The 13713-nt window shown below is 36.2% G+C and overlaps 1 protein-coding gene across 1 annotated transcript in view; it reads right to left on the bottom strand.

Annotated features, from left to right (window-relative positions):
• LOC127067198 (polypeptide N-acetylgalactosaminyltransferase 2) overlaps positions 1-13713 on the bottom strand; it is a 99110-nt gene that overhangs the window by 7578 nt on the left and 77819 nt on the right. The window lies entirely within an intron of this gene.

Below are 13713 nucleotides of genomic sequence, written 5' to 3' on the forward strand. Positions count from 1 at the left end.
TTCGTGAGATAAACTCATGGGACGTGTGTGGAATGTATTTATTTTATACGCGCGCTCGCAAGATGCATTTCCGATGGAAAAAAATTTCTTTCTCTCTCTCTCTCTCTCTTTCTCTCTGCTTGTCTTTCTTTCTCTCTCTCTTTCTCTCTCTCTTTCTCTCGGCAAACTTGGGGAGACATTATGTCGCTACGCCATTGAAAATTACCAACAGACTTCTCTTTTACGAGATAATACGATTACCGAGATATTTTCGTGAAATCAGGAAAGGTTCGATAAACGTGACCTCTCGACGGGAATTAAGAAATGCGATATTTCGAGTTTTCTCCATGGATTTCAAGGGCAATTAAAAGTCTAGCTGACGTTCAGGAGTATATCGAATTTGAGTTAGAGGAGAGTAATTTCGCAAGTATTTCCAGAAGATATTATTCCCTTCGCAGGACGAAGACCAAGGAATGTGGCAGATTAGTCCAAAGGATTTATACATTCACTCTAAACCCGTGCGAACCGGACGTGGACATATTTGCTGGCTACTGAAATTGCAAACGAGCTTTAGAGAAAGAGAAAGAGAAAGAGAGAAATAGAGGGAGAGAGAGAGAGAGAGAAAGAGAGAGAGAGCAAAGCCGCGTCCACGAGACGAGACGGATCATCCGGACGGTTTAATTCGAAACTTCAATTTGGTGTTGCGCTGTCCTGGCGCTTAAGTGGATAACGCGACTGGACTACCGATTTTATCGGCTGTTCGAAATTCGCGTACGCATCGAACTACCAATGTATGCGTACACATACCTATGTATTTTAACATTGGTACGAATCGATCGATCGTGCGTACGCGAACGCACAGCAACGTAAATTCGTTTCGATATTTCACGAATTCTCATAAACGCTATCTCTATTTTACTCACTATTTCCATATTATCATATACGTAAAAAATAATGATTCAGCAGCAATTTAGTGAAGTACGCATCGCTATTGATCGATTCGTATTAATAATGAAAAGATACTCTACCGAGAAAATCATGAATATATTAACGAGGAAAATAATCACAATAACAACAACAACAACAATGATAATAATAATAATAATAATAATAATAATAATAATCTATATATCATCTTTTTTAGATGAATCAAATTTCTAAATGAAATCAAAGAAATTATAGATTCATCAAGATCAGTTAATTTAAAAGGGTCTTCGATCAAACGAACTCGGAATAATTCTTTCTCGCACGGTCTTCCGATAATCAAATTAAGAATAAGGGGAGGTTCGAGCTTAATTCCGGGAAAGCATTAGCAAAGCTCAGATTGGAATGCACTCATGTATTTTGTGAGCTACTTTTGCGACAATGACGCTAGTAGTACTCGACAGGAAAAATAAGGAGAGCGTAGAAGAAAAAAAAAGGGGGAAAAAAAAAGAAAAAAAAAAAAAAAACGTTCGACCGAGTTGAGCAGGAGATGGAATTAGGACAAGCGTTCAGTGCCACTTGGAAAATAAAGTTTTTCGCTCGTATGATTCCGAGCAATCTGCTCTTCGGACATCGCCGCTGAGGATAATTGCGATGCTGAATATTGAATTTTTAATTTAACTTCATCTTTGTCGCATCTCCAAAGTATAGAAAATTAGAACTTTTGGACTATTTTGAAGTGTTTAAATCGTCTCTATAAGCTACACGAATGTTTATTTTTACTTTTCTGTGGATGTTATTCCTTTCTTCTCTCTCGATATATTTCAGTCTGATGATTATTAGATAGATAAACATACCAATAGATAAATAAATAAATAAATAAATAAAGGTAGCTGGGTATAAATTTTGTTTACGTAATCGTGAACGTATTTCGAAACTCTCAATATTTCCATTAATATTTAAATACGTGGGATATTTGGTTAATGACGATCGACATATGTAAATGAAATCTCGTTCTATGCTTATTGGTTATGAGTTATGAATACAGAGGACAGTGTATATTCTTGATAATGTTCCAAATGGATTAGTATTGTTGGAATGATTTTTATAGTTCGTATACATCATATATCTTGTTTACGAAAAGTCTACTTGAAAAGGGTTTACGATGGCTTTTATGGATTTGGACAATTTCGAATTTGACGTTAATCTTTGAGATAGTTCACAACATAGAAACATAGAATATCGTTGAGTTATAAATTTATGGGATGTATTATTTAAAACAAATTGAATCTTTGATTCTCAATATCGTATTGTTGGTCAAAGCATTCGTTTCACGGCGAAAGTTACTTTTTTACTTGTTTATTAGTTCTAGAAAGCGAAAAAGCTTTTTCGTGCTCGTGCAAACCTATACAGAATCGCCAGACTGAATCGCGAAATCGAGGAGAGAACGAAAGTACGAACTGCGTGTTACTTCCACGAAATTGTGTTGCATAAAAAAGAATACCTACTTCAAGTTCTCGTAGATCCGTAGATCTTAAAACGGTGCGGTTTCCGGAGCGACGCTTCGAGTTCCTTCTGGCTATATATTTCTCCAACTTCGAAACGAAGACGATTTATTTTTACGACTGGTTGCCTTGAACTCGAAGAAAACGAAATAACTTTTTTACCTTTTGACCGAAGTCATAATTATTTCACTTTTCAGTTAGACATACTAATTTCGAATTTTGGATACTAACAAAGGATTTTCATCGATGAAAAACGATGCAACCATTTTGTTAGCCCTAGAATAGTAGTGATTAACGAGTCGCTTTCGTTCGCCATTACAAGAACCCTCGTATATTGCTCGTCGGTTCAAAACGACGACCTCGTAGGCAAATATTATTTTAACGTAGTTACGAGAAGGAGCGAACGAACACATCGGTGGTTGGTTGGCTCGTGTAGAAACTTTCATTGATTTTCTCATTTAAGCTTGACCAACCGACAAAATTGAGACTCGATTTTTTTTTTTATCGAATTATCTTTTCCCGATAGGTTATCAAATTTTACACTTATTGGTTCGAATTTTATTGTATTACGAAGTCATGTGTGTATATGTGTGTGTATATATATTATAAATATGTAAATATATTATATATCCCACATATGGCTAAATTGCGGCTCTTTATCACTTTCTTTGCGGCACTTTGTTCGATAATCGATTTTTCAAATAATTCATATAGAAATGTTTAATAAATTGCTTTCTGAATATTTTTTGTTTTAAAAGGAAAGAATTTTTTTCGATTTTTTTATTTCACAATTTTTTCTCTAACTAGAACAAGAAATTGTAAAAATTAGTAATATTTTACAGCATGTTTAAATATCTAAAATTACATTCGTAAAGGTTAAAAAAAATAAGAGCTATTAAAATTGTTAAAAGATTTATGAGCAACAATTATTCTAACGAGTGAAGCATGATATTTTCAATAAAAATATTAGAAAAAGCATCACTTAAAATTTCTTTCCAATCAAATATAATATTTTCCTGTCTTTGGTTTTTCTAAATATGTGAACATTTCTACATGACTCTCAACACTATTCAATTTGAACATTCTTGATATACAATATAATTTTTTTATGATAATATAATGATTTTCTTAATTATTCAGAATATCGGCATTGCATCGATCCAACGAAACATTGTTAGCATTCTCCCGTCAATGCAAACGCGGGAGATGAATTTTAGACGTTTCATCGATCGATTAAACCTACGCCCACATTGAAATACCGTTTTGCAATGTGCGCACGATATCACGAAAGTGCATACAGTTGTCGACGAATAATAACTGTTTAATTAATTACTTCGACGAACCGTACGTGCAAGCTATCGATGTCGTTTTAAGAAGATCGATCGTATTCACCATAAATTCGGTTTATTCGTCGAGAATGTGAATCACGTGTCAGTGAAATTTATGGATAGTCGTATGAGTAATAGCTTGTTTTTTTCTTCTTCTCTTTTCTCTCTTTTTCTTGTTTTATATACATACATACATATATACATACATACATACATACATATACATACATACATACATACATACATACATACATACATACATATATATATATATAAGTATTAAGAAAAAAGATGAAAAGTGGAAAGGACGACGTTGATAGGTTTGTCAAAAATAACGTCGTAGTTCCTAGTTTTTTTCCGAGACTCTTTATTTCTTGTTTGGCAAAAGCTTGCGAGAGTATAAAACACTGAAAAGAATGTTGAATCATAGGGAATCGTAAATTTGAGCGATTTTATCGGGAAAATTTGGAATGCTGGGGAACCAGAGGGGGGAGAGAAGTGTGAAAAAAGGGCTATAAAATCTCATCGAACCAAGACCTCTGTTCTCTTTTATGGCACGTATAAATACGTGTATATCTTCAAATCTGACGTGAAGAATCTCGCGGAAGTATACGTAGGTATATCGCGTTCGAGAGTCGCTGGCATCGTGAATAAAAGATGCGCGAGTTCCGGCATGCATCGTGAGCGTTTCTTACTGTCTTACGTTACTCAGGATTCAAACGTGGCCTCTCGAAAGCTATTCAATCTTTCTCTTTATATCGAGTAAAATCTGAAGAACGATTTCCATTGCACCTAATTAACTTCATTGCTTTATTTCCTGATCAATTTTTCGAATTAGAGGCCCCGTTGATTTATGAGCAATTCAATCGATTTCCTCTCTGACCGAATGCATTTGGACTGCGACACAATTCGGACAATTTCAATTTACATCGATCGTTGCTAATTATTTCATTAAAGTGCTGCTCGGACTAAACGTAGGACGGATCTAGTAGCATGTTATGCATAATTATGCCCAAAACTTTATGATCGATCGTTGAAAATGATCTTAAAGAAATCAATTGAGATACATGTACAATTGAGAAAGAAAAAGAAAAAGAGAACGGGAAAACAAAAGTAACTTCGTTTTTAATAACGCCAACTTTAATCAGAAGTTAGGTGTTATGGTTAAATGAGGAAGGTACTCAACGAAAGAACTAATTACGAGAGACTCTCGAGTGGGACGACAAAATCCCTTCTCGAAAACATAGAATCGTTGCGTTGTCTCGTTGTATATTAATGGCTCGTTAAACGAGCTTTCTCATACGAGCTGGGGTAATATTTGGAATAAAATTTTGGAATTGAGTTTCCATACCAATCTCGAGCGCTCTTGAGATGCATCCTTTTTCTTTTTCCTCTTTTCTTTTTTTTCTTCTTCTTCCTTTTGGAATTAGTTTTCTCAAGGACTAGCAAGGGAAGAATAAATAGAAATTGATTGATAATAGTAACATGTTCAAATGAACGGGATGGTTCGCGAATCTTGTAACAAACAATTCGATATGGTTGAGTGGATATTCCGATGCTTTACTCGTAGATTCATTAACCAATTTCTCCCAATTCGAGATTGGTTCGTTAATTAGTCTTAACTGCGTCGATTTTATGGCAAGCATATTTTTTGTAAGAGCGTTAATTCGTGTATCTCTCTCTCTCTCTCTGTCTCTTTCTAGCTTTCTCTCTCTCTCTCTCTTTCTCTCTGTTCTCTTTCTTTCCTTCTCGCTCTCTTTTTCTCTGTCTTTGTCTGGCTGTCTCTCTTTCTCTTTCTCTTTCTCTCTTTCTCTCTCTCTCTCTTTCTCTTATTAACAAATACATTGGATTATTATTATTTCGTATAATTTAATATACTTTTTTACGAAGACGAAAAAAATATTGTATAAATTGTCAATCGTACAATATGATACGTTTAATGATACAGGTAATGATACGTTTGAACGTAATAAAAAATAAATAATGGCCGTGACAGAGCACGTTTTCCGAGTCATGAGTTATCGTCGGTCGAATAAGAATTACGAGAGTATGGAAGAACGCGCAACGGTAAGTCCGACTGTCGATTTCCGAGTCGTTATGATTTACGAGACCATTTTACGAGAAACGAGAGGATGCTTTCGGCACTCTTCTCGCGAAAGAAAAAAGAAGAATCGTTTGAACCGCCGATCGAACCACCGACTACCACTTTTAAACTTCTTGCTTTCCTTTTCACTTTTTATCGAAAGACTCGTTTTTAAATTCTTTACCTTTGTTCTTCAATAATGTAAGACTTTTTATTTCTTTTTTTTTTTGTTTTCTTAAATAATCAAGAATGGACATTAACGAGCAAAAAAAGAATAAAATTTTTGATATTTTTGATCGAAGTTTAAGTTTCTTAGGTATCTCATTCGTTCGTTTGTTTCGTTATATATATACATCATATATATATATTATAATTTATATATAATATATATAATATATAATTTATATATATTATAATTATAGATAATATATATATATATATATATATATATATATATATGTAATAAATCGTTAATCTCGTTATATATATATATACATGTGTGTATATATACATATATATATATATATATATATATATATATATATATATATATATATATAGATTTTCTCGAGATGTCGAATTGACGATAGAAAGAGGTACAACGTAAGCCTGTCGATAAGCGGATCAGCTCCTGCGCTCGTCGATCGTCGGCTTTGACGTTGGCTTCAAGCCTTACGACATTTCGACTTCCGATCGTTCTTGCAAAGTATTCGACACTTTGCAATCGTAGCTCTTGCGGCTTTTCTCAACGCGAAAATGCCTAGGAAACTTTTCTCCTCATACCTTTTCTATCTTCTACCTCTACCTATCTCTCTCTCTCTCTCTCTCTCTCTCTCTCTCTCTCTCTCTCTTTGTCTCTCTCTCTCTCTCTTTCTCGTTCGTTGCACCAACAGCTGCAATCCACAGACGCAAATGCACGGAACAGACAGAGAAACTTTTCTCTTAGCGGAATATACGTGCTCGACATGTGTATGCATCCAACCAGAGCTTTTCCTTGAGAACGGACCCATAAGTCGCCGTCGTTTTCGTCGTCGTTCTCGTTGTCGTTAGAAAACGAAGATGTCTCGTAAAAATTTCCGAGGACGAGTATTTCATTCTGTAAATTGAATTAGAACTGAGATACGTGTATGTATAACACGAGAGATAAAAGCTTTTAAACAAACTGTTTGTTAAGTTTATCTGCCGGAGATACATACATTTATTTTATATTTTACAAATTTCTCATTAATTAATTCTCAGAATGAAAGAGTAGGAAACGATCCGTATACACGTTAACACGTAAATATATCGAGTTAGGTAGAATTTTATCAGTCTATCTCTCAACGATAAGCAGATTGTTCCTGGTAGAGAAGTTATTAAGGATTATCCTCTATATTACGTATTTGCGACGTTATGCAAATTACTGAAGGCCCTCGGCAAACTCTGGAGCACGAACTTGGAACTCTTCTGTCTTTCGTTCGCATACACGCCTGTATGATTCAAACTCCTACGCTAGCTCGACTTTACTTAGTTTAACGTTCGTAACTTAAGTGCTAGAACAAGTAAAGTTAAGAAGTAAGATCTCGAATGTACTTTGTCAGTAGTATCATTGTTTTGATTCGTCCTGTTCGACAGTACATAAGAGTCACGCTTGTTCCTACAATATTTACTATTTGTTATACAATATATCTTGGTGTATACATTAAATTATACACGGTTAAAAGTTTGACAGAGTATTATAACTACGACAATTTACATATACGTAGTTTCTTCTAAAACATCAAAATTCTTTAAAAACATTTCTGTCGAGTCGCAATTATCCTAGAAAATATCCGATTTCGCTTTATTACCATTTACACGTCAGAAGATTCGTACGTGCTTCATTTTTCATGTAGTAGTTACGTAGTCTCGGAAATTACGATTATTTTAACACGATTTTGACTACTTCAGTTTCGTCTTCGATATTCGTACAAATCATTAACCGAGATTCAAAACATAGTAGTTTTCAATCGTATTATATAATTTTTGTAAAATGTTTAAAGAAACAAGAAAGTTACGGTCCGAAAAGACGAAGTTTGCTCTACGATATTCATAAAAATTACTGGATTATAAATAAACATATAAATAAATAGTACTCGTCATAGAAGAGATTTTTAAAAAATATGGAAAAGAAAATGCATTTTAGTTGCTCCGGTTTCGCTGAAATAATGCTCCTATAAGTTAGACCTTATCCTCTCACCTTTTTCGCATTCAAGCCAACGTTTCTACCAAAAATCATTTTTCTCCTTGAACCTCTCGCCTTGTAAATTCGCTCGAAGCTTTATCTATAGAATTTTTTCAAAGAACTTTTCAAGATCGGAATTTTAATCGATAGAAAATACCAAGAGAAACTGCATTTTCGTGTTTATATACTTTCGTCATACACATTTATGGGATTTTGAACGCGGATACAATTTTCTAAAAGCTTTAACGTGACCCCGTTTAATAACATTAAGAAATTTTCATTTTCTTGCAAAACAAATAAGACGAATTATAAAATCCGAACGAATGATCGAAACGTGCTATTTCTCATTTGGGAGTAGAGCGAGGAGATTCGAATTTAAAATCGAATTTATGATGAACGACCTTGTTAGGAATGTCGTCGAACGACTTTGTCGAAATGTATCGTTAACGAGCGACCAACTGACCCGCTCAATTCGAGAATGCAAATTGATCATCGGAGTTCTATAAAAATCATAAATTCTTTGAAACTCTTTCAGGCTCCTAATTTAGCCAGAGATATCTCTAGAAATACTATTATTATAATATCAATGGTTATTAATGAAATATCTTTCATATACATTTCTCAAATACAGTTCTCACAGTATTCGAAGTAGTAACGATTAACATACCACTGGATTTTGGACGTATAAAGGTAGATCGTTTCACTGTAAATTCCTCTTTCGGTCTGACATTCCTTCTGGTTTTGATACGTTTTATAGTTTCACGCTCTTACCATATTGTTCTTGCGGAATAACGCGAGACGTTCGCGTCAGCTTAATTATTCTCCACCTTTATTTGCATTATTCGAATAAAGCTCTATTCTTCTTCGCACGCGAGATTATATCGAACGGAGCTCGTAACGCGTGACTTATAACCCTATTCAGCCGACTGGGTCTCGCAATAAAAATACGAAGGCAGTACGCATAAATCTGTCTGAATTCAGCTATACACCTACATACATATATACCTATATACATACAGATATATGCATATATATATACATATATATATATATATACACATATACGGATCGGTGTATTATAGAGACTACACGAACGTACCCTATCTCTCGGTACAATTTTTAGATTTTTAGTTTTATTTAGGTTCGCCGGAATTGGGCAACCGGTGAACTCCGTGCGACCGTTCTATGAAAGAATTGAATTCGTCATGGTTTCATCACTTTTATATTTATACGAGAGACGAACAGATCCCGGCCGTTTCAGTCGACTTTAGGAAAATTATCTTCCTTGTACCTTATTCCATTTTCAACCTACGTTTCATTCGAATTACCATATTCTCTGCTTTCGCCAAGAAATAGATCGCGTTGTTCGATCGATGAGAGAAATCGCAACGTCGACGGTATTAGATCGTTTGGCTTACGTCGCTTAAGAACTAATCTATCCTTAGAAGGCCTTAGCAAAGCGAGGATGCTTCCTCAGAATGGCGTTTAGCCGAAATGGTAAATGTTTGACTTGGCACGACTTACGTGCTAAGTTGCTTAAATTTTTGTTTATACGGGACGATCTACTTGGCCGATTCTAGGCTCCAAGGAAACTCGATATTTGTGTTATACGCTTCGTATGTCTCTTCCATTATTCATTTTATTTAGATTCAAAGTATATACTTAAAACAGATAACGCGATAATTACACGAGATAATTTCTTTAAAATTATATATTATATATTTTTCGTGGAACAATACGATAAACTCTTTTACCTTTCGATCATTCAACTTTGTGCCATCGTTTCACAAATATTGGATTTGGTCGAAATCATACTATGCAAATTTAGCTCCTATCGTTTCTCTCTTCCTATTTTGGTTTTTCTCTCATCCGCTCGTTGTCGGTACCGCGTGCGAATAGTCACGATAACATGCACGACGATATTGAAATTCGAATCGCGATATCAATATTCTCACGGAAGTCCGTTCACTTCGACGCAACCTTTGTAAAAAGGAAAACTTTGTGGAATTTAAATTAGATTATCTTCATAGTGCGAATTCGACAACGATTTTACATAGATATTCGAATCTGTACTTTATGTATTTCTACGCAATTGCGTATGGAACGAAGCTGTCTTGATTTCATCATCGAAGTAAGTACTTACTTACACCGTCGTTTCAACGTGCTCGATTAATTATGTAAATCAGGTGGTAAGCGACGGTAAGTCGTCGACCGGACGACAACGCATTTACGTGTCTCCCTATCGATCGGCCGTTGATCGTCGGCTATTCACAAAAGCCTCTTCTGCAAACATTCAAAGTGAGGAGAAAGATAGAGATAGATAGATAGAGAGAGAGAGAGAGAGCGAGAGAGAGGAGGGAGATGGAAGGAAGAACAGGGACAAAAAGGGAGAGAGAGAGAGAGAGAGTGGGATGGAGGGAGGAACAGGGACAAAAAAGAGAGAGAGAGAGAGAGAGAGAGAGAGCGAATAATGTTCGCTTCAGCGAGCCGAAAATGGAAAATTCATTTTTCCACAGAGTCCACGGCTCGGCTCGGCTCGTCAACGCAAACCAATGGCGATTTTGTTCGAAATGGTAATCTCGTTAAGCCATACTCGCGAATAGCGGCGACGTAATTTGGAGAATTGCATGCCTTTCGAGTTTGTTGGTTTTTCGAAAAAATGATGTAACGAAGAGCGACAGAGATACAGAGAGAAGAAGAGAGAGAGAGAAAGAGAGAGAGAGAGAGAGAGAGAGAGAGAGAGAGAGGAAAAGAGAAAAATTTACGACAGTTTCTCCCATGCAACGGATAGGAAAATTTCATTTGGGCTCGAGATAAAACGAAGGTTGTTTTCATAAAACCGTATCGTGCGATCACTCGTTCGAAGTTATGTCACGTTTACACGGAGCTATCAAAGCCAATATGCCTTTGGATCCCTCTGTCGAGACTGCTCAGCGTATTACATTATACATGGATGCGATCGATTAATTCTACTCGTTCCAACGCAAAGCATCGATCGGAGGAGACATTAATATTAACGACATTCGACGCGTCTCCGTAAGTACGTACCGAATAAGTACGTTCCTTAATGTCGAGAAAGATAGCGAAACGCCTCAATTTTTCTTCTCCATAACTCGGAATACTTATCTGTATATACATACATACGTACACACACATATATATGTACGAAATGTATGTTCATCTATATAGCATAGATACATACATACCATAAAACGACTTTGTCCTCGTAAAGCTCGCGTTAGCGTTTCTCATTATTTTTACGCTCAAAGACGAAAATGCATCGTCTCGAGGGAAACGAAGGTACAGAATCTCGAGAAGATTTTTCTCTTACATTTTCTTCTTATACAAATGGAAAGCCCTTCCCTTTCTGTTTGTCCTTCACGGTACGGTGCTGTAAGTTTCGAAAGAATCGTGACTACTTGCGTACGGCGTTTCTATTTTCTTGCAATTTAAAGGTCGAGGAGAGAATACGGTAGAAAAGGGCGGAATTTAAAATCTAATTTCGTATAAGTTTTGAGAGTAGCTTCGTTGCTTCGTCCCTATCATGCTTTCTCTCTTCTTACCCCCTTCCTACCCCCACCCCATCCCTTTACTGCTCGCATCTCCATTCTCTTTCTTTTTCTTTTCATCCAGATATTCCGTCGTCTTCCGTAATTTCTCCGAAGGTGGTGCAATCGCGTTCTCCGACCTTTTGCAACCTCTCTCACTCTTTCTCTTTCTTACCTCGTTGTCGCCCTTTCTCCAAAGCACTTTACATTCGCGCTTCTTCTTCTGAGAGAGGGAAAGAAAGAGAGAGAAAGAGAGAGAGGGAGAAAGAGAGTAAAAGGACCGACACAATCGCGAGATGAAAGGAACGTTCACTCGTGACTTTGCTTTCCTCTCTAGTCGAATGATGCTTCACATTTGTAACGCGAAGCGCGAAAAAATAATAATCATTGACTTCATCGACACGAGAAAATAACAAAGTTAATGGAGAGAAAGACGAAACGTAAGTGCGAACGCATAACTGACTAGTAAAGAATGTTACATAGCATCTTACGTAATACAGATAACGCGATCGATTTGTCGGGAGAGCAATCTAAAGCAAATAAAAAAAAAAAAAGAGAGAAAAAAAAGAGAGAAAAAATATAAAAATGATTAAATTGTCTAGAAGATAAATACTAGCGATTATTTTAATCTCGACGAAATGGATTTCTGGGAAGCGTCGTTCATTTACTACTTCGATCGCCTTCCCATCGTGCATAAAACGTCGACTGTGTGCACCGTCCTTCATCATCCTACATCCCGGAAGTTCGCTTTTTGCTGAATAAAACATAAAGGCGCTTTTTAAAATCAAAAACTTTCGGACCACCTTGTTACCCTTTTTTCGGCGTGAATACTTAAACGAGCTCGTACCTAGGCGCAACTAACGTAACGATAACCTTTTTGGTAGCTTCCAAACCAAGTCCTCTCTCTTTCTCTCTTTCTCTCTCTCTCTCTCTCTCTTTTTCTTTTTCTTTCTCTCTCTCTCTCTCTATCTATCTAGCTTTCTTTTTCTTCCTCTTCTCGTTTATACTTTTCTCTCATTTTTTTCCTTCATTCTTCTTTCTTTTTTCTTTCTCTCTCTCTCTCTCTTCTCGGAGACTAAACTAATTTCCCTACCGTTTACGGTGGTAGCCGAGCACCTGACGCACGATATCGATGCCGAGCGAAGAGAAAAAAGAAAGAAGTAAAAAAAGAAGAAAAGAAAAGAGAAAAAAGACTTAGAAAGAGGATATCGCTGGCCAATTATTTTCTCTTTCGGATTTACGTCCCACCACGTAATCCTTGTATCCCTGGCCACCGACTATTATCGCTTTCTCGAACTCGAAGAGCACTTCATTTCTCGTTAAAGAATCCTCGAGTGTTCGTCTTTCCGCGACTTTCTTGAATAAATTACAAGAAAATGGATCGTAAATTCGTCGGAAGAAAAAAGATTCTTCTTTAATTGGTATACTCGTTCTACGAGTATCTACTTACTTGTATTCCTTTTACACGATCTCTTAAACGCACGATGGGGAATAATATTTCAAGAAAAAAGAAAAAGAAGAAAAGTAGTCGAAATTTTCTTTTCTCGCGAGGAAAATAGACCAATATCTCGAGGATAGGAAGAAAGTCAGGAAGAGATAGAGGAAAGAGCATTTTTTTTTCTTTTTTCTTTTTTTCTTCTCGAATGAGGAAGAGGAAAGGTCGTGATATTTGTAGCGATAATAACGTTGGCTCGGTTTTACCAGCAGCACGTAGGTATCTCTTCTCGATCAAGTCGAAACGATTTATATTCCTGAGAAAGTAGTTGGCCGTGCTCTTAATCCATGCTCGTCAGCATCCAAGAGAGACATTCCTTTTCGACTCCGTGGGATCGTCTACGCGTACTACGTGCGTCCGCCGATCTTCTTTTGCCGGAATCGTTTCTCGTCTCTCGAGAAACACGATCGAAGCGTACTTTCGCCGAGATGAATCACTTCTTCCTCTCACCAAGGAGTCCTTTTCCTTTTGGTTCACTCGTGAGACGATTCTACTACATAATAATCGATCAACGCTGAATAAACAATAGATTTATTCTTTCTTTCATTCCCTCTTTTTTATCTATTTTTTTTCTTTTTCGTTTTAAACAGTGAAAGTTGTTACATAAGAGTGCATTTTTCTTAATTTCAGAGAAAAAATAAATAATAC

This window comes from Vespula vulgaris, chromosome 10 (genome assembly GCF_905475345.1).
Source record: "Vespula vulgaris chromosome 10, iyVesVulg1.1, whole genome shotgun sequence".
In the NCBI taxonomy this organism is placed as follows: domain Eukaryota; kingdom Metazoa; phylum Arthropoda; class Insecta; order Hymenoptera; family Vespidae; genus Vespula; species Vespula vulgaris.